The sequence below is a fragment of the Heterocephalus glaber genome, unplaced genomic scaffold, assembly GCF_053883595.1.
Source record: "Heterocephalus glaber isolate CG9 unplaced genomic scaffold, H.glaber_assembly_v1.0 deba00000071, whole genome shotgun sequence".
Taxonomy (NCBI): domain Eukaryota; kingdom Metazoa; phylum Chordata; class Mammalia; order Rodentia; family Bathyergidae; genus Heterocephalus; species Heterocephalus glaber.
Window position 1 is genome coordinate 29,420,789 of NW_028258137.1, and position 26,712 is coordinate 29,447,500.

At 39.6% G+C, this 26,712-nt stretch overlaps 1 protein-coding gene and 2 pseudogenes across 1 annotated transcript in view; 1 reads left to right on the forward strand and 2 right to left on the reverse strand.

Moving 5' to 3' along the window:
* Ces5a (carboxylesterase 5A) overlaps positions 1–26,712 on the forward strand; it is a 353,566-nt gene that overhangs the window by 56,564 nt on the left and 270,290 nt on the right. The window lies entirely within an intron of this gene.
* LOC101714383 (protein VCF1 pseudogene) lies at positions 14,774–15,150 on the reverse strand (annotated as a pseudogene).
* LOC101723223 (kinesin-like protein KIF3B pseudogene) lies at positions 18,642–21,215 on the reverse strand (annotated as a pseudogene).

Sequence of the window (26,712 nt, forward strand, 5' to 3'; positions counted from 1 at the left end):
TTTTTGGACTCATTGTTTTGAGTTGCAGCTGATTTCCAATTATAAAACTAAGAGCAATTATCTGCAGTCTCATCATGCATTTAAGATTACAGTTTATGTTTATTTATAAAAAGTAACACAAACCAGATGAACAATTTACTTAAAATGCAGCATGCACCTAACTAATTTAAAGCCATAACAACAGGCATATCTCTGCAGTCCTTCGAAATGTTCCTTTTCTTTCTCTCAAAGTGAATCTACATGTTGCAGGTTGATTCTGATTATCTCTTCTAAGTGTTGCATGAGATGGGGGGAGGGAGGGAGAGGGAGACAGAGAGAGAGAGAGAGAGAGAGACAGAGACAGAGAGAACTAAGAATCTCGATCTGTGACATTTTAAAACTTACATTTAAGAATTAATTTGGGGGTGTCAGTGTGGCTTAGTTGTAGCGCACTTGCCTAACATGTGCTAAGGCCTTGGGTTCCATCCCCAGCACTGAAAAAAAAAAAGAGCTAATTTGATTAACATGAGTTCTGTTTTGTGGAAGTTATAGGTTCAATTGTTTGTTTGGTTGGGTTTTTTTGTTTTTTGGTACCAGGGATCGAACTTGGGTCCTTAAGCTTGCAAGGCAGGTGGCACAACCACTGAATTAAATCTCTGGCCTATAAATTCAGTTGTTAAACACCCACAAAATGAAACTTTGATTTGTCCAAAATAACACCCTTACTATTTATGAAGTATAGAATGTGTATGTGATACTTTAGAACTCCTACTATGGAGTCTAGAGAAACCAGAGAAGAATACTGAAATGAAAGAAACCAGATGAAAAGGATTTGAACAATACAAGTGTTGATTAATTAATTGAAATAATCATCTTTGGAACTTGGCTAGGGGAGAATATATGATTAAAAATGTCATTCAAATTTAGATTAAAGCATAAAATTAAAAATACCAAAACATAACATACAGTAATGAAACTTTGGCCATCAGTGTTGTCTGATGAAATGATTCCAGCTGAAAAGCAGAAATTTCTAGAACTTTCATGATCTTCAAGAAACAAATCTAAGCTCTTTTGAAATAAAGTCTAACATTTTCATTCATTTGCATTGTTTGAACTCGATTTAGTAGCATCTTGCTACTGTTCTATTACTTAATTCTTATATTTAATGTGTATGAATTAAAAAATTTATCTTTCCAACTAGATTTTAAACTTGAGAATAGGGGCTATATCTTCAACTTTTTAAAAAAAATCTTATACAGCATCTAGTAAAAAACCTCAGTACATGAAAAATCCAATGTGAAGACATTTCTTCATTGATTTCATTGCATGTTCTTCAATGATTTCATTACTGTACTTGAAAGTCTTCATTTTTAATGTGATCTTAAGTTTGTTCCTTTCTGAAATGTGATTCCATCACATTTAGGAACTCAATTCTCTGTTAAGAGCATCCTGTTAACTGCAAGGCAGAAGTATAAATGTGTTTCTCTCTCCACTAACACATACAGAGAATCAAAAGTAAATGTAGCTAGGCGAGGTGATACATACTTGTAATCCCTGAACTCTGGAAACTGAGGCAGGAGGATTGCAAGTTTGAGCCCAATCTGAGTAACTTAGTGACTTAGCAAAACTCTGTTTCAAAATGAAAAAGTAGGTAGGGGATCTGGAATATAGCTCAGTATAAAGGCCTGGGTTCAATCCCCATTACTGGAAAAAAATAGTAAATCTAATGTGGAAATAATAGAGAATGGAACAAGTCTGTCTGTTCTTTGCATTAAATAAAGAGGTTTCATGAAGAGGTTGACATTGATAACCACAAAGGTAACTAGAAGCATAAACTGGTCTCCCCCTCAGAATATACATAAAGAGAGGAGTAAGAGGAATTTGTATCTTAAGTAGCAAAATTAAATCTCCTTTTGTCTACATATGATTTCCTTGGAGTATCTTGCCTAGAGGGCATGAAAATTCCAGATTTAGACATTTATCTCTCAAGCCTCACTACAGTACAACTGATTCCTTCCAACCCCCTGAACTCTGACATCAAAGATTGAGGAGCTCTGGCATTTTCTCCTAGAAAAATTAATCTCCTAAATAAATACAATGTGTTTCTTTTGCAGTGGGATAGGGAAGGGAAGGAGTGTTGTCCTAAAGCTTCTCTGTGCCACCTGAGGAGGAGACAGTATGTCAGTGATTTCATGATAAGGAGCCCGTTTTGTTTACCTCCTTTAAAGAGTATTTTAGATCGTGGGACTTGTACCTTGCAACAGAAACGGAATAAACTAAGTGCCAGTGGACAAAGGGTTCATAAATGCTGACAGATCTCATTTGGAAGCTGAGTAACTGCCCACTTCTTCCCAGAAAAAAGTCATCTCAATACTATCGATAGCAATCCCAGAGTTCACTCCCACTCAGAAACTTCCCATATTTCTGTTGCTACGCTGACCTGCTGATCAATATCAGCTGCTAGCTCTGGGCTTTAATGGAATCATCAGTTCATAAAATCACAATATTCATTGCTCTCCAGGTTAAGCTTTAAAATGAATTAGGTTAATAAAAACAGATCACATATATATGCTGTATTGACATAATAATATCCTTTAAACATGTGTAGGGTGGTCCTTTAACACTTCATCTGCTTCTCTATTGTGCTTTTCATTACTTTGTGCCCTGCGTTACATATAATGTTTGTTGTTTGTCACATCTACTAGATGGTAAATCCCTTGAGGTCAATGTACATATATCATCATTCTTGACACTGTTCCCAATTACTAGGCCGACGTCTTAAACTTAGGTGGTTTGTAATGAACACTCATTAAACATATGAACAGATTACTCATTTGTTATTGATATTTAAGTCCATTTCTGCATACAGAATACTGTAGTGAGTCTCTAGGACAAACAAGATGAGTTAAAATGCCAACAGGTTCTGCTCTATATGTCCGTGTGTGTGGCAATGAATTCACACAGCACTTCAGGAGTGGACATGCTTCCACCTTGTTGAAAGAGCTGAAGAAGGGCATTTAGTTTCTGTTTTGCTTTCAATGCCCTTTACAATGATACACCAACTTTTCTAGCTTCAATAGCCTAATAGGGACTACACTATAATTCCAGGTGTCCATTTTTGGATTCTAATTGGTGGTTAATTTTTTTTTTTACAAGGAAGAGTTTAATTGTTCTCTTCCAAATACTCTTAGATTCCACCACCATCCTGTTGCCCACTCTTGTGATGAATGGTTTATGCCACCTTGGCACTGACCTACCCAGAAGCACTTAGGGTTGTTTGCATCAGAAAATCATAGTTTACTTTTCTTCCAGATCCTTTGTAGCTGTTGAATCATGCCAGTGCTAACATTCACCCGTTATGGACTTCACTAGTAATTATTAATCCTAAGAAGCCTTGCTATGTTCTTATTAAAGTTCTCCTTAGAGATCGATCACACTTAAAGAGATGGAAGGTGCAGAAGAAATATCTTACATCCCATCATATACAAAGGTCTGTTGCTATGCTTTTCCTCTTTTAGGAAAAAAGAGATCTATGTTCTACAAAATCCAGGTAGAGCAGGGCTAGTTGATTGGGATTTTCTGTAATCTAATAGAACAAGTTTAATGACTCAAGAGAGACCTGCTGTATATTGCAGTTCATGGGTAACAAGAAGATACACTGTATTAATTTTTCTGAATTGGGTCTCTTAGGCTGAATTACATTATTTTGGTACTGCTTCTCCTGAATGAACTGCTGCTATCTGAGCATCTCATACTCACCAAAGGAAGGGAATCCTTGGATGTTAGTGAGTTATTGAATTCCAATAAGACCTTATTCTCTGTACAGGAAATTGGCTAGTGGATGCAGTGTCTTATATGCTTTGGAGGTAAAATAAACATACATATTTTTATGTGGGCAGCACACTTCTCCCCTACTAATAATTGTGTCATGAACATCAGGAGCCTCTTCTAGATTATTTTCTGGTTCCTCATTCACCCAGGAGGAGCTCCAAACTCCTTCACATAGCACAGAAGACCTTTTGCTCTCTGATTTCTGGTTCTGCTCTAGCCTCTTCTTACAACCTTCTCTCATTCTTCTCTCCAGCTGGACCAGACTACCTTCTGAGCACCAGATGTCCTCTCTGGGTCTACTTATGGACAGGCGTTCTGCCTTGAATATTACCTGTCTTCTCCTCACATCTGTCTCACTATAATAACAGTAATAGGAGGCAGGCTCTGTGGGAAGTAGGGCTTAAGTAAATTCTTAATTGTTGCAATTCATGAGTACCATAATAATTCCCATTTCACAGATGAAGAAACTGATGCTTAAGTGAGCTTAAGAGGCCTATCCAGGCTCATACAGCTATTAAGTGGTAGGTAGCACAGGGAGTGGAAGCTAGTCTCACTCTAGAGTCTGCTGGAGGTGATACTGCCCCTCCCTCCTAGCATGTGAGCTAACCATGGTTATGCAGCTGACTCCTACTCACTATTTAAACATTGCTTGCTTCAGAAAACTTTCCCGGTGGGTTATGCACCCCTCCTAGTCTTGTTCCTATTGCAACTTTCATTTCTCCATTTATAGAACTTACCGTATCTCCCTTATAATTGTGTTTACTTTTTGTGTTCCCATGAACTTCTGAGGTATATATGGCAGTATCCTGTCTATCTCTCTTGCTGTTTTATCCCCAAGAACTCCTAGGAAGCTTAGCATTCAGCAGGAGGTCAGTAAATGTTTGAAGGAGTAAACTTAGCTCCTTACCTCCTCTGGCTGAACTTAGCTTCACTAAAAACGCTGCACAATTCTTTTGTCAGGAAAAAGGTTGATGCTAGTTTTACTGAATTCAGACTCTAAAGCAGGAAATGGCAACTTCTCCTTTTTGGAGGACTTTAGAATTATGTGAGTAGATTGAGACTTTCTTGTGGTTAACAAGGCCTAGTCATATGGATCAGGCTATCAGTCAGGATTTTGCTCACTCTAGCTACCCTCTTCCTCCATAAAACTCTCATTTGCAGAAGAGAAAAAATAGAAGTGGCCCGTTGCTTCCCACAAAGATGTACCAAGGAATTCTTATTTCTCATGTGACTTGTCCCCTAGTGTCATGTAATAATGAAGCTGGAAGAGACACTGAACTGTTACTCACCCAACCCTTGCTAATTGAGAAAGCAAGCTGAGGCCTAGAGAGGTCCAAACTCATCTACTTCGATTGGCCAAGCCAGAGCTATAATCCATATCTTTCATTTAAGTAATGAACTTACTTGATGCACTTAAAACATTAGTTTATAAAACATTTTTAACTTTCACATTTATAATAAATATGTTGTCTCAAAGCAACACATAACTATTTGTATGATTCATGTGACAGCACTACAGAAACAAGAAGAGGTTGAAAAAAATTTCTGTTGAAGGCTAATGTGTATTCAGAAAATTGTGTATCACTTGATGAATTTTCATAAAGTCAAATTCACCCATGGAACTACCATGCAGATGATTAAGACATTAATAATGAAACTTTAAAAAAATTGTTTATTGGTATATTTTAGATGTACATAATGATCACATTCATCATAGGGAATTTATACCTGTATATGATATATCTTGATTCTTTTTATCCCATTCCCTTCCCCTCCCTTCAACTCCTTTTCCCCTCCTTATTTACAAAAATTTTGTTTCCATTTTTTCTTTCTTTTCTAATTTTTTCCTTTTTCCCTTCTTTCCTTTCCCCTTCCCCTCCCTACTTCCCCTTCCCATTTGAACATTTTCTTCCTATTTCACAATATCTATTAAACATTTTGGTCCTTATTTACACTTTCAGTTTCTCACACTAGAGAAACAATAGAATATTTACACATGCATTTGTCTGATATATTTCAATTAAGAGTATAGTCTCAAGGTGCATCCATTTACCTAGAAATATCTCAAGTTTATCCTTTATGGCCAAATAGTACTCCATTGTATAAAAAAAACTCCACATCTTCTTTATCCATTCATCAGTTGATGGACATTTGGGCTGTTTCCAAGATTTAGCTATTACAAACTGTGCCACTATAAACATGGGTGTACATATATCAATGTGGTATGATGCTTTTAATTCTTTCAGGAGGATACCAAGAAGGGGAATAGCTGGGTCAAATGGAACCTCTAGTTTTAGTTTTTTGAGGAATCTCTACACTGATTTCCACTGTGGTTTCACCAGTCTACAATCCCACCAACAGTGGAAAAGGGTTCCTTTTCCCCACAGCCCCACCAGCATTTGTTATTGGTTGATATCTTGATAATAGCCATTCTTTTTGAAGTAAGATGGAATCTCAGTGATATTTTAATTTACATCTCTTAAATGATCAGTGATATTGAACATTTTTTCATATATTTATTTGCTGTTTGTACTTCTTCATCTGAGAAGTGTGTATTCATCTCAGATGCCCACTTTTGGATTGAGTCTTTAAATTTGTGGGATCTGATTTTTTTTCAGTTCTTTATATGTTCTCAATATTAGTCCTTTGTCTGAGGGACAGCTGGCAAAATTTTTTCCCCATTCTGTGGGTTGTCTCTTCACTCTGTTGGTGATTTCTTTTGCTATGCAAAAGCTGTTTAATAAGATGAGATCCCAGTTATTGATTCTTTGTAATATTTTCCTTGTGATTGGGGTTTTGTACATAAAGTCTTTGTCTATACATATGTCTTCAAGAGTTCTACCTATTCTCTCTTCCAGCATATTTAATGTTTCTGTTTCAATATTTGGATCTTTAGTCTATTTTGGTTGTAGTTTAGTGCATGGTGAGAGACATAGGTCTAGTTTTAGTCTTCAGCATGTGGAAAGTCAGTATTTCCAACACTATCTATTAAAGAGGCTTGCTTTCTTCTAGTGAATGTGTTTGGCCCCTTTGTTAAAGATAAGAGGGCTGAGTGTGTTTGGAGTTGTTTCTGCATCTTTGAACTTGTTCCATTGACCTTTGAATCTGTTTTTTTTTTGCCAGTACTATGCTGTTTTTATTTTTTTAAAATCAGAGTAGCTTTGTAGTATAATTTTAAGTCAGGGATTGTGATGACCCCTGCCTTGCCTTTATTGGCCATAATTGTTTTTGCTATTCTTGTCTCTCCTGGTTCCAAGTGAATTTTAGGATTGTTTTCTCTAATTCTGTGAATTATGCTATTGGTAGTTTGATTGTGATTGCATTAAATCTGTACAACAATTTTGAGAGTATGTCTGTTTTTCACCATGTTGGTTCTTCCTACCCAAGAGCAACAGATATCTTTACATTTACTGATATCCTCTTCAATCTCCTTTTTTTAAGAATACTGTAGTTTTCAATGTAAACATCTTTTATTTCCTTTGTTAGGTTAATTCCTAAGTATTTCACTTTTTTTGATGCTATTGTGAAAGGCGTGGTTTCCCTAATTTCTTTCTTAGTTTGTTATTTGTGTTCAGGAATGCTATTGAATTTTTTTTTTTTTTTTTTGCAGTACTGGGGATCCAGCTCAGGACCTTGCTCTTATGAGGCAGGTGCGGTGCCACTGAGCTAAATCCCAGCAGCTGTCTTTTTAAAAATTCTTTCATTGGTACATTTTAAGTATGCACCACATTTACATTTCTCATTGGGAACTTGTACCTTTACATGATGCATCTTGGTTCTTAGTTTTTCCCCATTCCTAGCCCTCCCTTCACCCTCTCCACCTTTCCTTATTTACAAAGACTTTGTTTCCATTTTTTCCTTTTCTCATAATTTTTCCTTTCCCTTTTTTCCTTTCCCTTGCCCCTCCCACTTCCCCTACCCCTTTGGACCTTTTCTTCCTATTTTGCATTATCAATTATTGATTCTAATCATTGGTGCATTTTAGATATATAATACAATGACATTCCTCATTGGAAATTTGCACCTTTACACAATCTCTCCTGGTTCTTATTTTTCCCCCTTCCCCTGCCCTCCCTTCAACCCCTCCATCCCTCCCTATTTACAAAGACTTTGTTTCCATTTTTTCATTTTCTCATACTAATTCCATTCCCTTCTTTCCTTTCCCCTGCCCCTCCCACTTCCCCTTCCCCTTTGCCACTTTTCTTCCTATTTCACATTATCTATTATACTGTTTAGTCCTTATTTACACTTCCAGTTTCTCACACTAGAGAAACTATTCAGTATTTACACATGTGTGTCTATTTATTTCACTTAAGACTATTGCCTCAACGTGCATCCAATTAGCTAAAAAGGTCTCTAATTTCTCATTTTTTATGGCTGAGTAGTACTCCATTTTATAAAAACACCCCACATTTTCTTTATCCAGTCTCCAGTTGATTGGCACTTGGGCTGTTTCCAAGTTTTAGCTATCACAAACTGTGCTGCTAGGAACATGGGTGCACATATATCATGTGGTATGATTCTTTTAATTCTTTGGGGAAGATAACCAGTAGGGGAATAGCTGGGTCAAATGGGACTCCCAGTTCTAGTTCTTTGAGGTATCTCCATACTGATTTCCACAGTGTTTGCACCAGTCTACACTCCCACCAGCAGGAGAGCAGGGTTCCTCTTTCCCCACAGCCCTGCCAGCATTTGTTATTGGTTGATTTCATGATAGCAGCCATTCTTTCTGGGTTGAGGTGGGATCTCAGCATTGTTTGCATTTGCATCTCTTGAATAAACAGTGATGTTTAACATTTTTTCATGTATTTATTTGCTTTTTCTATTTCTTTGTGTGAGAGATGTCTGTTCATTTCAGATGCCCATTTTCAGATTGGGTCTTTAAATTTGGGAGGTCTGATCTTTTTAAGTTCTTTATAGATTCAAAATAGTAGACCTTTGTCTGAGGAAGAACAGGTGAAGATTTTTTCCCACATTGTGAGCTGTCACTTCACACTGCTGGTGGTTTCCCTTGCTGTGAAGAAGCTTTTTACTAAGAAGAGATCCCACTTGTTGATTGTTTGTGTTAGTTCACAGGCAACTGAGGTTTTGGTCATAAAATATTTTCCTACACCAATGTCTTCAAGAGGACTACCTAACCTCTGTTCCAGCTGGTTCAATGTTTCTATTTTAATATTTAGATCTTTAATCCATTTCAATTTTAGTTTAGTGCAAGGTAAGAGATATAGGTCTGGATTTAGTCTTTGACAAGCTGAAACCCAATTTTTCCAGCACCATTTATTAAAGAGGCTATCTTTCCTCCAGTGAGGGTGTTTGGCTCCTTTATCGAAGATGAGATGGCTGAGTGTGTGTGGAGTTGTTTCTGCATCTTCTAATCTGTACCACTGGTCCTCAGGTCTGTTTCTTTGCCACTACCATGCTGTTTTTATCACAGTAACTTTGTAGTATAGTTTCAAGTTGGGGATTGTGATATCCCCTGCCATGTCTCTGTTGCCTAGAATTTTTTTGCTATTCTAGATCTCTTCTTGTTCCAAATGAATTTTTGGATTGTTTCCTCAAGGTCTGTGAAGTATGCTGCTGGGATTTCATTTGGGATTGCATTGAATCTATATGGTGGTTTTGGAAGTATGGCCATTTTCACTATGCTGATTCTTCCTACCCAGGAGCAAGGGATGTCTTTCCATTTTCGGATATCCTCTTCAATCTCTCTTTTCAGAGTGGTATAGTTTTCGGAGAAGAGGTCTTTGATTTCTTTTGTTAGGTTGATTCCTAGGTATTTCAGTTTTTTGGATGCTATTGTGAAGGGAATTGTTTGCCCTATTTCTCTCTCAGTGAGTCTATTGTTCATATAGAGGAAAGCTACTGTTTTTTGTGTGTTGACCTTGTATCCAGCTACTTTACTGAATTTGGTTATTAAGTCTAGAAGACTTTTGGTGGAATTCTTGGGGTGTTCTGTATAGAGTATCATGTCATCTGCAAATGATGACAAATTGACTTCTTCATTTCTTATCTTTATTCCTTTTATTTCTTTCTCTTGTCTAATTGCTGTGGCTAATGTTTCCAAAATTATGTTGAACAGGAGTGGTGATAGTGGACATCCTTGTCTTGTTCCTAATTTTAGTGTGAAGGTTTTCAGTTTTTCACATGTAGCATGATATTGGGTGTTGGGTTTTCATAGATGGCTTTTATCAGATTGAGGTAGAGACCGTCTATTCCAATTTTTTGTAAGTTTTTTTTTTATCATAAATGCATGTTGGATTTTATCGAATGCTTTTTCTGCATTAATTGAGATGATTACATGGCTTTTGTCCTCAGCTCTATTGATATAGTGTATTACATTTATTGATTTGCATATGTTGGACCATCCCTGCATCCCTGGGATGAATCCTACTTTTTCAGGGTGTGTGATCTTCTTGATGATCTATTGCATTCTATTTGCCCATATCTTATTCAGGATTTTTGCATCTATGTTCCTTAGTGAGATTGGCCTATAGTTCTCTTTTGCAGTTGGTTCTTTCTCTGCTTTGGGGATCAAGGTGATGCTTGCTTCCAGGAATGAATTTCAGAGCATTGCTTCCCTTTCAATTTTATTGAAGAGTTTAAACAGTAGTGGCAGTAGTTCCTCTCTAAATGTCTTGTAGAATTTGGCAGTGAAGCCATCAGGACCTGGGCTTTTCTTAGTTGGTAAGTTTTTAATTACATTTTCAATTTCATTGATTGATGTTGGATTGTTTAGAATTTTTAGATCTTCTTTGTTCAACTTTGGTAATTCATATGTATCTAGGAATCTGTCCATTTCTTCTGTGTTTTCCATCTTATTCACATATAGGTTCTCAAAGTAGGTATGGATGATCCTCTGGATTTCTGCTGGGTCTGTTGTAATTTCATCCTTTTCATTCCTAAATGAATGGATTTGGGCCTTTTCTTTCCTTTTTCTGATAAGTTTGACTAAGGGTTTGTCAATTTTGTCTATTCTTTTGAAGAACCAAATCTTGGCTTCATTGAGTTTTTGTATTGTTCTCTTAGTCTCTATTTCATGAATTCTGCTCTGATCTTTATAATTTCCTCCCTTGTATGAGCTTTGGGTTTGTCCTGCTGTTCCTTTTCTAGAAGCTTGAGGTTCAGCATCAGGTTGTTTAATTGGGCTCACTCTGTTTTCCTAATGTGAGTATTCACTGCTATGAATTTCCCTCATCAGACTGCTTTCATTGTGTTACATAGATTCCAATATGTTGTATTGTCATTGTCATGTAATTGTAGGAACTGTGTGATTTCTTCTTTAAATTCATCTGTGACCCATTGGTTTTTCAGAAGTGTGTTGTTCAATTTCTACATGTTTATGAAATTTTTTGAGTTTCTTTTGCTATGGATCTCCAATTTCATTGCACTATGGCCTGATAACATACATGGGATAACTTCAATTCCTTTGCGCTTACTTAAACATGTTCTCTGCAAGAGTATGTGGTCTATTTTGAGAACGACGCATGTGCAGCTGAGAAGAATGTGTATTCTGATTTTGTGGGGTGGAACACTCTGTAAACATCTGTTAAGTTCATTTGTTCAAGAGTTCGATTGAATTCTAGTATTTCATTACTGATTTTTTGTCTAGTTGATCTATCTATTTGTGACAGTGGGGCGTTGAGGTCCCCCACTACAATTGTATTAGTGCATATATGACTTTTCATGTCCATTAGTATTTGTTTTATATAGTTGGGTACATTAGTGTTTGGTGCATAGATATTTATGATTGTCATCTCTTCTTCTTGGATTGTTCCCTTTAGAAGGATGTAGTGTCCTTCTTTGTCTCTCTTAATCAGTGTTGGTTTGAAATCTACTTGATCTGCAAAGAGGATAGCTACTCCTGCTTTTTTTCAGTTTCCAGTCACATGGAGTATTGTTTTCCACCCTTTAACTTTCAGTCTATGAGTTTCCTTTTGAATTAAGTGTGTTTCTTGTATGCAGCATATAGTTGGATCTTGCTTCTTGACCCATTCTTCCAGTCTATTTTTTTTGATAGGTTAATTGAGACCATTAACATTGATGGTTATAACTGCTACATATTGACTTATCATTGTCATGACTTTTTCTTTTTGTTGGATTCTTCCCCTTTGCACTTAATTTCTTGTTGCGCCCAATGGATTCATTCTGCTCTGCTTCCTGGGGTTGTGATCCTTATTGTCTGTTCCTAGGATATCATCTAAAATATTTTGGAGTACTGGTTTAGTATTCATGAAGTTCCTAAGGTGCTCTTTGCCATGAAAGTATCTTATTTCTCCATCCATTTTGAAAGATAGTTTTGCAGATATATCAATCTGGGTTGGAGGCTGTTTTCCTATAGGGCTTGGAATACGTCACTCCAAGCTCTTCTTGCCATGATGGTTTGCATTGAGAAGTCTGCCGTGATTCTGATGGGCTTTCCTTGGTATATGTGATTCGTTTTTTTTCTCTAACTGCTTGTAGAACTTTGTTCTTCTGTTGTGTTTCTGGAATCTTAACAATTATATGCCTATGTGTTGATTTTTTTTAATCAAGGCTAGTTGGAGTCCTATATGCCTCACTTATGTGTATGTCAAGTTCTTTTCCCCTGCTTGGGAAGTTTTCTGCCATCACTTCTGTGAACAGTTTTTTTATGTCATCTGCAATCTCTCCTATTTCTTCTTTGACTCCAGTCAGTCTTATGTTATTCTTCTTTGTATCATCTAGCAGCTGCTGGATTGATTTCTTGTGATCCCTTACAATTTTGAAGCAATTTTTCTTTTCCTGGTCACTAATTGCAATCTTATCTTCTATATCTGAAATTGTGTCCTCACATTGGCTCATTCTACTGTGTAGACTTTCAATGGAGTTTTTTTTTTTTGCACTAATGCTGCTTTTAATGGCAGTGCAATAGAGAAATACAAGGTTTTACTAGCTTGAACCAATAGAAGATTTAACATATGCCCATTGACACTAACAAGTAGCAGTGTAATAGAAATGTATCCCATGCTGCAAGGCTGTAGACGATGTGCAAACAGGATGAAGATGGTTTCTTGTATTAAGTAGAGTAAGAAGGGTAACTGCAAACCCAGCATTGAGTGTACTAATCTGGAGAAAATCCTTTTGTCCTGGTGATGGTTTCACCTTCTATATCTTTTAGTTGAGTGCGAAATGAGTTTGCTTCCTCCATTTTTACATTTTCTTAATACACATTTTGTTTCAGTAGGGTGCCATCCATTAAGCCTGAAGGAGTCATCCCGGGTGTTTCTGAATTGTGTTATATACAGGTCTGATTGAGAGCTCAGTTTGTCTTAAGAGCACTCAGTTGTTGTTTCTTTTATTGTTAGACAAAAATGTTAACAACATGTCCTTTCCATATTCCCTGCCATCAAACCCATTAAGATCCAAAGTTCTTATCAAACATCTGGTTTTAAAATCAGGGTGAGAGTTAGTAAAGAATTTTAAAAAAGATAAAAAACTCTTTGTCAAAACCCCATGCTCTTTAAGCATGGCCTGTGCTGTAACTATTCCCCCATAACACTAGTTTCCACATCCCGCTACTGGCCTTTATATTCTATCCATATTAGAAGAACAGACTGTGGAAACTGGGTGAATCTTACTCTCTTCTGGAACAGTCTTCATTTTCAAATTTGAGTTGTCAGGTAACAGAACCCCATGCTGTTCCCCACGTCCTTTTCAACCCTGACAAAGAGCAAAGTCCTCTTACTAGAGGCATCCAAGCATCTCAGCTGGGCTGTGTGTGCAGTGTGGTTTCCAAATGGAGGGGCATGGTGCAGAAGGAGAGCAGGCAGAGGCTTCAGGTAGACTCTAAGGCACTTCCTCTACATCCAATGGCAGGCTGGCCCCCTGGCACTCTCCTCTTCAGACAGCTCATCAGTGAGAAAGATGAAACATCCTCACCTTTGTTATTCAAACTTGGCTGGCTCTCAAGTGTGACAAAATAACACAGGAGCATGCCCATCTCCTTAAATACACCCGTATTGCTTTCTGGACAGTGCCTCTGCTCACTTCTAAGCCATACAATTCCAGAGTCAGTAATGGAATTTGGTCCCCTAGTCCTGTTGGGGGTTGACTTCACTGTTTGTTACTTTGGACATCAGTTCGGCTAGCTTATGCTTTATCAGCATTCATCTATGCCTTAGCTATTGACACTACAAGATGGAATGATGTAAGGTCACATAAGCTGCTAGTACAACTTACAAGCTTGAAGTAGGACAAAGTCATCACATATTCTTTGACTTTCAGAACCATGCAGTATTTTCTAGTAAAGTCTGAGGTGCAGACTCTGGAGGAATAATGATGTAGAAGTTATCTGGCTATCCAAGAGTCTGAAGGACATTCTCTCTGGAAGCACAAATATATAACAAAGAGTGGAGACCGTCACTAGGGAGGGTGCTTCACTTCCACAGTAAATTGGATCTGATTGTTCTGTTAAAACAGACAGAGTACTTTCCATAGGATGTCTATATACTAAGAGGTAGTATGGCAATTAATTTCAGTGCAAGACTGAATCAAGCTTCCTATCTTTTGGAAAACAAGTTTTTTTTCATGGAACCTAGATACTCTTCCCTAGTTATTGAATTAAAAAAATTGAAGATCCCGCACTTTTAAAAGATCCTTTTACATAAAGTAGAACTTCTAGGTGACAGATTGAGAAATCAGTGTGAATTGGACACACTATGGATGTGACACACAGATGAAATTTCCTCAGACCACTACCTTGACATGGATCTGATACCCTCCCTCAAAAGAATCCTATAAAAAATTGCTTCGAAGCCCCTTTGAAATTGCAATAGTGCAGCAGAACCACAAGTAAACAATTGCCTGTTAACCTGTTATTTCAAATAGACTGAAAAGACAACAGGCAGGTTTTTCTGTGTGCAATTTTTTCAAAACAAATCGTAAGTTGAAGTATCAAATCTGCACAGCACTGTCCTTTCACAGAAGGTAAGAAACTTCCGGTGCATCATGTCACAGGCCGTCCTCAGTGCTGTAGGCTGTGAAAGTGGGCCTCCTTCAGGCTCTGGTTGATGTGGAAGTAAGGGCCTTGGCACAGGGCAGACTGCTCAGGCATGGGCTGAGGAGTGTTGGGGCTGGATCTGGGCATGACCTGGCTTAAGCCACTCTCTGCCCCACTAGCCTGGTCTGGGCTATGGATGCTGGTGCTGCTGCTCCCGCCACTGTCACTGCTCGAAGACTCTGTGTCCCAGGAATCCTGAAAGACAGGGTTTCTACTACTCCTTTTGCTCTGGGGTGGGAGATAATTATCTTCTTCATTGCCATTCCTTCTCCTTTTCCTGGGGTGGAGGCGCTCGCTCATCACAGCTGGTGGAGAGGAGCGAGGAGGCGCCGCTCCTCGTGAAGAGCAAAGTGAGGGGCTTGTGTTCAGGCAGCCACCACGCCCACTCTCTTGGCCCTTTGCTCTTGCCGCCACATGGGTGGATACGGCAGACGGTGAATACCCCCTGCTCAGACCCGTACCACTGCTACTCTTCAATGGAGTTTTTGATCTCCTGGAAATATATTTGCATTTGCTTTATGGATTGCATTTGTTTCCTATGTTGGGATTCCATCATGTTTCTCAGCTCCTCTATTTTTTTTTTTAACCTGAGTGCACTTTAGATTTATTAATCATGTCTTGCACTATGGGTACAATCTCTGCTGTTATCTGAAAAATTATTTCTGATTTCATTTTTTCCAGATCCTTTTCCATTTCCAGTTCAGGGAGTCCAGATGGTTGAGTATCAGATTGTTCCATATCATTGCCCCTTGGGGTTGCCTCAGGTGATCTGGAAGTCTGGTTTTGAGACTTGTTTACATGTCTTCTCATTTCTGTTATTTTTTTGGAGGTACAATAAATCTGATTGATTTTATTACACATCTTAGTTTAGAATCACTTTTACATTCCTAGACAAAGAGATGATACAAATAAAAATTGTAAAACTTAGATCCCCAAGTATTGGCAAATTCTTTGTCTCTAAGTAGCCAAAGAGAAGGTCAAGATCAATAGTAATTCCAAGGAGCCCTAAACACCACTGCCTTCTGCCCACCTGGGACCATGCCTTTCATAAATATCCTCAAAAGTATTTCATTCAAGAAACAATGGCAGGGGGAAAGCTGCCTGATTTCCAAATAGTAAAAGACAAAGCCTCACATGATAGACAACTGCCAGGCCCACTATTTATATCTAGTTTCCTCTGAGCATTTTCAGCATGGCTTTATGGTACATTAAAAGCCTGGATTTCATCTACTGATGGTGTTTGAATGGTCCAAGGAGCATTCACAATATACTCGGACTTCAAATGGAACTGTGAGGCAGAACTGACACCCTGTGTTACAAGGGAGTCGACACTTCTCAGAAACTTGACAACAAATCTACATTCATTGAGGCAGGACTTGCAAGAGTCAGGAAAAGCAGAGAGCAGCCCATGCCTGAGCTGTAGATCACTCTGGTGCCCTTGGTCAAGAAGGTGTGGGTGGAGCAAGTCAAGCAGCATGCAGGCATTAGACGGGAAACCATTCAACATTAAGTCAGAGTCTTAAGAAAGTGCTTCATGCCTATGATTTGTGGCCTTGGGTTCTGAATCCAGGGGTCTGGGAGACATGTAACTGTAAAAATATGAAGTCAGATATATTCTACTGAGTAGAACAAAAGGGAGTCTGATGAGGTTGCAGATAGTATCAAATTCCTTCTCCCAGATAGTCTTCTGAGTTCCCACAAGAGACTTGCTTTCAAACTTTACTAGCTGCTGGCATGAAGGCTCTCCACTATCCTGGAACACTCTAGCACAAATGCCCTCAGTGGGCTTTCTATGTCCTCTACATATGTGGCTCAATTCAGAAGCCCAAGCAGCACCATTCTGGTGGCAACAACACATCTTACCCTCCGCTCCTTTTGAATATTTCTCGGATCCATTTTGAGAGAAGAAAAGCACGAGAACCTTCTTCGAAAGGGATAGATTCATCTCTCCAAGTGAGTGTCCTTTTACTGACTGTCCCCAGAGCACCAAATAGACACAGCTGAGTACCAGACAAGCTTGTTTTAGTATTTAAGCCTTGTCAACCTGGCTTTCCTCTTTTGCCTTCCTGGAAAAGTTCTGTGTCACTTAACTACCCTTGCTCACACGGCCACCTCAAGATATCAGTATTAAGGTATAGTGTTATCCACAGTTTTCAATTCTCTGATTTGCTACCTGATTATTTTAGCCTACAGAATTCAGACTAGCTTCAAAGGAATGTAGTGTGAGGGACACGTTCACCAGTAGGTAACCATCTTAGGCTACATCATTTGTTCCTATTCCTACAGGCAAATTCTTAGTAAATAAGGAAGAAGCAGGGTTTGAACTCACAAAAAGAAGAAAGAAGGCTCCATTATGCTCTGGGAACTGCTGAATAGGGCCCTGGGTTCAGAAAGAATGATTATTAACAAGGAGAGATCTGTGAACACCAGATCTCTCTTTTCCAGACTGCTAAGACATAGCACTTGTTACCTCCTCTTCCCCATGGGTTCTAATCCAGAAATGTGCCCTGGGAACTGAGTAGTTAAGTTAAAATACAACTCAAGGCCCACCTGAGTCACCATCTTCTTGAGACACCATGCCAGCATGGTGTACCAGACAGACTTGGGAACTCATAACGTCCCCTCAGGCTTGGTTTGTGGACTCAGACACACACACATAGGAGTGCTTCCAGCTTGGACTAGTCATTCAATAGGCCTTTAATGGAGAAAAGGCAACAACTGCACTTTAGCATATTTCTAAAATTGGGCAAGTTCTTGGTCTCCGTCTCTTACAGACACACATGGACACATAGGGCACAGACACATTGTGCATACACACTTATGAGCTTGGGGGGAAATGAATAACAGTCCACCTGGCTGGAGTCCCAGCTCTAGGATTCCATGAGTCCTGAAGGCAAGCAGGACTCCTTTGCTTCCACCTGTATGCATTCCCTTCCCACTGCTCTGAGCCTCGTATTTCCAGCTCTGCCTCTGCCTAGCTACTGTTCTGCTCTTTCTTCCAGTATGGAACAAAATGTGGAATTCAAAAGTGCCACTAGATGTTGCTTTCCCCCAACTCTAGTCCTCATCAAAGAAGGCAGAGCCAGCCTCCCTTCTCCCACAAAACAGGCCCACTACAAAGCACACTCTGGAGGCAGAGGACAGGCTTACTCAAGGATGCTTAGAGTATGCATGCACAGGGAAAGATGATGACAAATCCAGAAGAGTAAAGTGACATGGTGGATAAACATGGCATTGGCTTTCAGACTTAGGTTGACTGGATGGTTTGGTTTTGAGATCTGAAAGAAGCAATTTCCCTAAACTCTCCAAGGAGGCAAAGGGAATGTTATTTCTATTGCTTCTGACATTGAATCTTTCAGGAGCAGAAATTGGAAGAGTTTCTCATTCAGCAGATCTCCAAAGCAGACCCACTTCTTACTGAGAAGCATAAAAGCAAGGTTGCTGATTGTGTCCTCCTGGGCATGGATCCAAATGAGATTCCTCATTTCTCCCTACAAGATCAGGCATGTATTCAAGTTCTAGGGCTTTCACTTTTCAACCTCACTGTCACTTTATCCTGAGGCTCCAAAGACACAGTCCAGCTAAGGGGACCCCTGACTCTGCCCCATTGTTTGACAAGAAGGGAGCCCAATGTGAAAACAGGCTAGTAAAGGAGAAGGGAGAAAAGAGGGGAGGGGTGGAGAGAAAGCAAGGGAGAAGGGAAGCAAGGTCATGGTCATTCTCTTGCTGTCCTCTTGGACTATCTCACTTTACCTTACCCATGCACTTCTGAGATGCTATTTAAAGGACATTTCCCAGAGGAGCTGAGTGCTGGATTAGGGCCAGCACATTCGACCAGATTAAGTTGGTTAATCTGCAGAGGCCATTGCTTCTCCACAGGGGAACAGTTCTGAGTCTGGGCTTGAGTCCTTTCTGCAGCTTCATGCTCATTTCTTCTCTCAGAAGGCAACACTGCTGCTCATGCCCTGGGAGAAGAGCCCCAGCTTTACTTGGGAACCAGCCCCTGAGACTGTGGATACAGCTGAGATGCAGGGGTTCCTGAGGAGGATGAGGAAGAGGATCCTGACTTCCTTCCACTTTTAGGTCTGGCCTTGGATTTCTTAATTGCAGTGCTTTCAAAGGATGACACATCCACCTGTATCTCATCTTCATCCTGTAGAGCTGCATCCAATGCAGCCTGGACCTTGGGGGCAATGGCTGGGCCCTCGTAATTTCTTGTGGTCCAGCTGGGCATGTCCAATTCTAAGAGCATTGTGTTTTCTGACTGGTATCAGGACTCTGGATGAATCATCATGGACATTCTTGCATGCTGGCTCAATGGTCTCTTATAGCCAACAGCGGAGACTGGCCGCTTCATCATCTGCTGATTCTCCAGTCTGGTTATAGGATGTAATTTCCAATGATCTTCCTCTTCATCAAAAAAGGATCTGTTCATATTTTCACTCTTTTCTTCCAGAGGAATAAAGTTTTCTATAATAAGGTGCTTGAGTTTCAGCTCTTGGGTGAGCTCGTTCTGTGTCTGCTCCAGTTCCTGGCACTCCTTGATGTGCTCTTCTTGGAGGTCGTGGATCCCAGCCTTCACCTCCTGAAGCTTGGAGAAGAGCTTTTTGAGTTTTTTGGTCTTGATGTCCACCTCTTGCTGCAATGAGCTGTATGTCTCTTTAAGTTCCAAGGTCTCCTGGTCTCGACTTTCCATCTGTTGCTGGATTTCTCTCTCTCGACATTTCTGTTCTGCAATTTCTTGCCATTTCTGCTCCAAGATTTTCTGCTGTTCATTCATATGATCTACTATATTTTTTCCTCCAACAAGAAGTTTACTCTCCATAGCCTTGATTTTGGTGCCCAGCATCTCAGCAGCATCCTTCTCTCATCGCAGGTCTTCCATCTTTTTCTTCTTCTCCTTCAACAACCTCATATTCTCCTCTGGAGCCAAACTGTGGTCCTCCATAATGGCCCGCTTCTCAATCTCCAGTTTTTCTTGCTGTTCCCACCAGTAATCATCCTTATCATCTCCTTCCTCCTCACTCTCTTCTCCTTCCTCCTCCTCCTCTTTTCCACCCCCCACCAGTGCCACCACCTTCCCTCCGCTTCTTTTGCCTCTTCCTTCTGCCAATGGACCATTTTTCCAGCTGGGCTTTGAGCCGAGCAATTTCTTCCTGGAATTCTCAAAGGAGGGCATCTTTTGGGTCCTTGTTGACCCTTGGCTTGTTCTTAATGTTTTTGGCATGGTTGGCATATCTTAGAGTGGTCAGAGTCTCTTCTACATTGTAAGAGGCAGGCCCCGCATTGGCTACCATCAGAGTCTTGGCATTGCCACCAAGGGAATCTTGGAGGAGCCTGGTAAGCTTTGAGTCTCGATATGGAATGTGTGTGCTTTTGCCATCCACCAGGGCAGAGATGACATTCCCCAAGGCTGAAAGGGAGAAGCTGATCTTGGTTGCTTCCTTTAGTCTTTTCCCTTGCGCACCAGTCTTGGCTTGCCATTCACTGCCAGCCAGATCTACAAGGTTCAATTTCCCTACATGAATGTGGTTCTCACCATCAAGGCCCACCTCATTACACTTGATAGTGATGACAAAGATTGCATGAGAATGTGAGCTGTGCTCATTCATGTTGGTAGCACCAACAGAGTGGTTCTGGTTGCCCACATTCATCACATGCTCTATCTCCTTCACATTCTTGGTGACCAAGGAAGACAGGTCTTTCACATACAACCCAGTGTCAGGCCTCTCTTTAAGCTCAAGCCTTTTGGTCTGGTCCTTTGAGAGCAGGTCTCGGATCTCCTCCTGGTAAATCTCTAAGAAGCCCTGACCAGATACTGCTGATTCTGGGATCGAGAGATGTGGGTGAAGATGTGGTCGAATGAGTTGGGGATGACTCCTCTTTATTCAGGGTCATCACAGACCCCTTCCATCATGTAGGTTTTCCCAGTCCCAGTTTGTCCATAGGCAAAACTTGTCCCATTGAAACCTTGCAGCATGGAGTCCATGAGTGGTCGGAACATCTCATCATAGAGTTCAAACTGCTTGGCATTCCAGTCATAGACTGCATCAAAGATGAAGGTCTTGGGCATTTCATGGGCTGTACTTTTGAGGTTCTTCACAGATACTTGCCCCAGCTTCACATCCACATCCACCACCTTGTTGTAGGAAGCAGCCTTTTCCTTGCTATTCATGGGCCGACAGCGAACCATCACCAGGACTGACTCTGAGCTTTTTAACTTCAACATGATGAACTCTGACCAGGTCAGTCTTGAAGGCAATGAACCAAAAATGATTCAAGATGCTAAGGTCCTGTAATCCCAGTACTCAGGAGGCTGAGGCAGGAAGATTATCATGAGTTTGAGGCCAGCTTAAATGACATAGTGACACCCTAGCAAATGTGAGGCCCTGGGTTCAATCCTCAGCACTGCAGCCAGAGCAGAAAGCTGGAGGTGGTGGTGGTGGCGGTGAACCCCAGGTTCAGCCATTCCCGGCTGCCCCAGATGGGGCACGTGTCTTCTCATTTCAATAGATGCAGCCTGCTATGCCTTTGTGGAGGGGACTTTTTGCTCACCCAGTTGTCTTCAATTCTCAGCAAGCTACTAAGAGGCCTTTTCTCTGCTGCTCATCCCTGTGCCAATTCCTGGATTTAGAATGGTGGCCTTCTGAATCCCTGTGCTTCTTTGCTTTCCAGGCAGGGTTCTGGCTGGGGCCTATGCACACTTGGGATTTTATCTAGGCATGACTCTGGCTGGGGCCTGAGCCCCTATGTAGCTGCTTTCTGGGAGTGGCTTTGGCTGGGGGCTGTGCACACCAGTTGCTGGTATCTGAGCAGGCTTCTGGCTGTGGTCTGCCTGCACTGACCAGTGGTACCTGTGTGGGCCTCTGGCTGTTGCTTGTGTACCTGTGCAACTGTTTTCCAGGCATGCCTTTGGCTTAGCTGATGGTATTGGGCCTGTTTGCCAGTATTTTACTGAGGATTTTTGTGTCTATATTCATTAAGGAGATTGACCTGAAGTTCTGTTTTTTTGGTTGGATCCTTTTCTGATTTTTTTATTAGGGTAATACTTGCTTCCAGGAATGACTTTGGTAGTATTGCTTCCCTTTTAATTTCATTAAAGAGTTTGAGGAATAGTGGCATTAGATCTTCTCTAAATTTCTGTAGAATTCTGCAATGTATCCATCAGGAACTGGGCTTTTCTTTGTTGGCAGGTTTTCAATTATATCTTCAATTTCATTGACTAATATTGGGTTATTTAGAATTTTTATATCTTCTTGATTCAGCTTTGGTAATTCATATATATCTAGGAATTTGTCCATTTCTTCAGTGTTTTCTGTCTTATTTGAGTACAGGTTCTCAAAGTAGGTATGGATGATCTTCTGGATTTCTGCAGCATCTGTTGTGGTTTCACCCTTTCCTTCTTAATTGCATGTATTTGAGTCTTTTCTTTCATTTTAAAAATAAGGTTGGCTAGGAGCTTGTCAGTTTTATTTATTCTTTCAAAGAACCAACTCTTCACATAATTGATTCTTTGTATTGTTTTCTTAGTCTCAATTGCATTCATTTCTGCTGTGATCTTTATAATTTCCTCCCTCATATGAGCTTTGGGCTTGACTTGGCTCTCTTTTTCTAGAAGTTTGAGGTTCAACATTAGGTTGTGTTTTTGAGCTCACTCTGTTTTTCTGATGTGGGATTTCACTACTATAAATTTCCCTCATAGTACTCCTTTCATTGTGTCCCATAAATTCGAGTATGTTGGTATGTTATGCATTATCATTTAATTGTAGAAACTGTCTAATTTCTTCTTTAATTTCATCTGTGATCATTGGTTGTTCAGGATGGTGTTATTTAATTTCCATGTGTATTTGTAGTTTTTATAGTTTTTTTGCCATTGATTTCCAATTTCATTCCACTATGATCTGATAATATGCATGGGGTAATTTAAATTCCTTTGCATTTACTTGTGTGGTCTGTTTTGGAGAACATTCCATGCATAGCTAAGAGTATGTATTCTGATGTTTTGGGATGGAACACTGTGTAGGTATCTATTAAGTCTATTAGTTCATAGATTTGGTTCAGTTCTGATATTTCTTTGTTGAATTTTTGTCTAGTTGATCTATTTGTGACAGTTTGGTATTGAGGTCTGCCATTACAATTGTGTTACTGCTTATTTGATTTGTTATGACTGTTAATATTTGTTTTATATATTTGTGTGTGCTGGTATTTGGTGCATATCTATTTATGATTGTTATCTGTTCCTTTGGAGTTTTCCCTTAACAAGTGTGTAGTTACCCTCTTTATCTCTTAATCAGTCTTGGCTTGAAATTCACTTTGTCTTCAAACAGAATAGCTACCCTTGCTTTTTTCTGGGTTCCCATTGCATGAAGTATTGCTTTTAATTCTTTGACTTTTAGTCTGTGAATTTCTTTTTGAGTTAAATGTGTTTCTTGTGTGCAGCATATTGTTTGATCTTGTTTTTTGATCCATTCTACCAGTCTGTTTCTTTTTTTTTTTGTATTAAATTCTTTTATTGGTACATTGTAGGTATACAACACAATTACATTTCTCACTGGGAATTGTACCTTACCATGATGCATCTTGGTTCTTATTTTTTCCCCATTCCTAGCCCTCCCTTCACGCCCTCCACCCTTCCCTATTTACAAAGACTTTATTTCCATTTTTTCCATTTCTCAGCATTTTTTCCTTTCCCTTCTTTCCTTTCCCCTGCCCCTCCCACTACCCCTACCCCTTTGGACCTTTTATTCCTATTTTACATTATCAATTATTCATTCTAATAATTGGTATATTTTAGGTATACAACATAATGACATTCATCATTGGAAATTTACACCTTTACATAGTCTCTCTTGGTTCTTATTTTTCACCCTTGCCCAGCCCTCCCTTCAACCCCTCCAGCCCTCCCTATTTACAAAGATTTTCTTCCTATTTTTCCATTTTCTCATATTAATCCCATTCCCTTCTATCCTTTCCCCTAGCCCTCCCACTTCCTTCCCCTTTGCCCCTTTTCTTCCTATTTCACATGACCTATTATACCTTTAGTCCTCATTTACACTTTCAGTTTCTCACACCAGAGAAACTATTTGGTATTTACACATGTGTGTCCTATTTATTTCACTTAAGAGTATTCCCTCAATGTGCATCCACTTAGCTATAAATGTCTCTAATTTCTCATTTTTTATGGCTGAGTAGTACTCCATTTTATAAAAAAACCACATTTTCTTGATCCAGTCTCCAGTTGATGGGCATTTGGGCTGTTTCCAAGTTTTAGCTATTACAAACTGCACTGCTATGAACATGGGTGCACATATATCACTGTGGTATGATTCTTTCAATTCTTTGGGGAAGATCCCCAGCAGTGGAATAGCGGGGTCAAATGGAACTTCCAATCCTAGTTCTTTGAGGTATCTCCATACTGATTTCCGCAGTGGTTGCACCAGTCTACACTCCCACCAGCAGTGGAGCAGGGTTACTCTTTCCCCACAGCCCCGCCAGCATTGGTTATTGGTTGATTTCATGATAGCAGCCATTCTTTCTGGAGTGAAGTGGAATCTCAGTGTTGTTTTCATTTACATCTCTCGAATGACCAGTGATGTTGAGCATTTTTTCATGTATTTATTTGCTATTTCTACTTCTTGTGTGAGAAATGTCTGTTCATTTCAGATGCCCATTTTTGGATTGGGTCTTTAAATTTGGGAGGTCTGATCTTTTTAAGTTCTTTATAGATTCAAGATAGTAGACCTTTGTCTGAGAAAGAGCAGGTGAAGATTTTTTCCCACATTGTGGGTTGTCTCTTCACACTGCTGGTGGTTTCTCTTGCTGTGCAGAAGCTTTTTAATAAGAAGAGATCCCATTTGTTGATTGTTTGTGCTAGTTCATGGGCAACTGAGGTTTTGTTCATGAAATCTTTTCCTACACTGATGTCTTCAAGGGTTCTACCTAATCTCTGTTCCAGCTGGTTCAGAGTTTCTATTTTAATATTAAGATCTTTAATCCATTTTGATTGTATTTTAGTGCATGGTGAGAGATATAGGTCTAGTTTTAATCTTTGGCAAGTTGAAGCCCAATGTGTCCAGCACCATTTCTGAAAGAGGCTCTCTTTCCTCCAGTGAGGGTGTTTGGCTCCTTTGTCGAAGATGAGATGGCTGAGTGTCTCTGGCATTGTTTCTGAATCTTCTAATCTGTTCCACTGGTCCTCAGGTCTGTTTCTTTGCCAGTACCATGCTATTTTTATCACAGTAGCTTTGTAGTAGAGTTGCAGGTTGGGGATTGTGATACCCCCTGCCACGTCTCTGTTACCTAGAATTGCTTTTGCTACTCTGGGTCTCTTCTTGCTCAGAATGAATTTTTGGATTGTTTTCTCGAGGTCCATGAAGTATGCTGCTGGGATTTCAATTGGGATTGCATTGAAACTATATAGCAGTTTTGGAAGTATGGCCATTTTCACTATATTAATCCTTCCTACCCAGGAGCAGGGGATATCTGCCCATTTTCTGCTATCATCTTCAATCTCTCTTTTCAGAGTGCCATAGTTTTCAGAGAAGAGGTCTTTGATTTCTTTTGTTAGGATGATTCCTAGGTATTTCAGTTTTTTGGATGCTATTGTGAAAGGAATTATTTGTCCTATTTCTCTCTCAGTGAGTCTGTCATTGGTGTAGAGGAAAGCTATTGATTTTTGTGTGTTGACCTTGTAACCAGCTACTTGACTGAATTTGGTTATTAAGTCTAGAAGACTTTTGGTGGAGTTCTTGGGGTCTTCTATATAGAGTATCATGTCATCTGCAAATAATGACAATTTGACTTCTTCATTACCTATCTTTATTCCTTTTATTTCTTTCTCTTGTCTAATTGCCATGGCTAATGTTTCCAGAACTATATTGAACAAGAGTAGTGATAGTAGACATCCTTGTCTTGTTCCTGATTTGAGTGTGAAGGATTTCAGTTTTTGACCATTTAGCATGATATTGGCTGTTGGTTTTTCATAGATGGCTTCTATCAGTTTGAGGTAGAGACCATCTATTCCAAGTTTTTGTAGGGTTTTTATCATAAATGCATGTTGGATTTTGTCAAATCCTTTTTCTGCATCTATGGAGATAATCATATGGTTTTTGTCCTTGGCTCTATTGATATAGTATATTACATTGATTGATTTTCATATATTGAATCATCACTGCATCCCTGGGATGAATCCCACTTGATTAGGGTGTATGATCTTCTTGATGATCTTCTGCATTCTGTTTGCCAGTATCTTATTAAGGATTTTTGCATCTATGTTCATTAGTGAGATTGGCCTATAGTTCTCCTTTTCGATTGGGTCTTTCTCTGCTTTGGGGATCAAGGTGATATTTGCTTCCAGGAATGAATTTGGGAGTATTGCTTCCCTTTCAATTTCATTGAAGAGTTTAAACAGTAGTGGCAGCAGTTCCTCTCTAAATGTCTTGTAGAATTCAGCAGTGAAGCCATCAGGGCCTGGGCTTTTCTTAGTTGATAAGTTTTTAATTACATTTTCAATTTCGTTGATTGATGTTGGATTGTTTAGAATTTTTAGATCTTCTTTGTTCAACTTTGGTAATTCATATGTATCTAGGAATCTGTCCATGTCTTCTGTGTTGTCCATCTTATTGGCGTATAGGTTCTCAAAGTAGGTATGGATGATCATCTGGATTTCTGGTGGTCTGTTGCCATTTCACCCTTTTCATTCCTAATTGCATGGATTTGGGCCTTTTCTTTCCTTTTTTTGACAAGGTTGGCTAAAGGTTTGTCAATTTTGTTGATTCTTTCGAAGAACCAACTCTTGGCTTCATTGATTTTTTTTGTATCGTTCTCTTAGTCTCCATTGCATTGATTTCTCCTCTGATCTTTATAATTTCCTCCCTTGTATGAGC